Consider the following 1,693-nt stretch of genomic DNA (forward strand, 5'->3'; position numbering starts at 1 on the left):
TAATTCCGATCATGATGAATCAGATGCATAGGATTAAACTTTTGATGAAATTCCAATTTCAATCGATTCCAATCCCAAACTCTAACATCATCACCTAGCCTATACATGTCAATGTCTTTCCCCCCGAAGATAAAGGAAAGACCTTCTTAACTTCATCTTCAAATAAACATGCAAGCTTAAATAATCCACAAACTATACCAACATAGGTTAGATGCATATCAGGATGTAATGTTCCATCTCCTACATAAGGATTAGCTAGCAATTTCTCTATCATACCCAAAGGAATCTCATAATAAATATTAGTAGGTTGAGGAGCAACTCGTTGTGCTTCCGGTCAAGGTAAAGATACCCCGAACAAATGACAATAAATTTCAGCACGTAATATAAATGTTTCCTTACCAAAGACGCTTCACTACTCGGCAACGGCGCCAGAAAATAGTCTTGATGGCCCACAAGTATAGGGGATTAATCATAGTCCTTTCGATAAGTAAGAGTGTCGAACCCAACGAGGAGCAGAAGAAAATGATCTGAATACATATCTCCAAAGTTTTGACACCCATATCGACGATCTGAATACATATCTCCAAGACTCCAACTAAGAGTCAAAAAGAAAAACACAACTATATAATTAAACTTTTAATGGCAAAAGGTAGAACCATAGTACAAAATTGTATGAATCCCCCCACACACAAACAGTGCCACATACAAACCCACAATAACGACGAACATGTGGCATCATTCAATCAGGAGCTTTCTTTACTTTCCAGGCACTAATTAAGCTCCTTAGATCCCTCCATGGAATTAAATAAGGGCACATGCCTTTGGCTCCAACGCCGACTAATCACAGTTTTGTACGTGCAAGAAACATTTTAAACCATATCCTGTACTAAGTAACCTAGTGCCACAGTTATGAGCTCGCCTTGAGGTCAAACCTCCCCTGTCTCCGTAGTTGAGCCAGAGTTGCCTTCAACTCTTAGCCTCTTTAGCTCCAATCTTAAACACATCAGTGATGAATCATGGCGAATGATGGCGAAATATTATACGCTTTGATAAGCTAAATTGATCTTTGATCCCGACGCCGATAGCACTGGCTCTGGATCCCAAAACCATCCATTACTGCTTCCATCTGCCAAAAAAGAGGCATTGATGGTGTAATTAGTCATAACTAAGGCAAAGAAAGTAAAGAAAAAAACAGATGGCTCTCTCTTAACCATGTAGAGAAGCAGCAGCAGCAGCACTAGCATTGACCAAACCAATTGCAACACACAAACCAAAACAACTTTAAGTGAGTTGTATGCCACCCCGTCATTAATCAAGGTGGGTGATATGGAAGCAATCTTGGGGGATTACATTAGTGGGTTACGACTAGTTATGACTTAACCAAGTTTCAATCTTTTCTTAAATGCAAGGATGCAACATCTCTAGAATAACCAACAAGTCAACCCTCAGAGTTAATATCTGCTGTCAGCAATTAAGCACTGCGAGCTGGAACACAAGCAAAGGCCCAAGGGAGCTGAGATTTTTCAAAGCGGGCGGTGACATTAGAACGAGGGGGGTGGAGGAGGAGGAGGCTGCTCTTATGTGCATGAAACAAAGTGGCATTAATGTATTGCTTATCTCTTCGTCATTGTATGAGGATGCGCACCGCATGGGTACATACATAGGCCTTGCGTTTGCACCATTTAAAGACCTA

This window comes from Triticum dicoccoides, chromosome 4B (genome assembly GCF_002162155.2).
Source record: "Triticum dicoccoides isolate Atlit2015 ecotype Zavitan chromosome 4B, WEW_v2.0, whole genome shotgun sequence".
NCBI lineage: Eukaryota > Viridiplantae > Streptophyta > Magnoliopsida > Poales > Poaceae > Triticum > Triticum dicoccoides.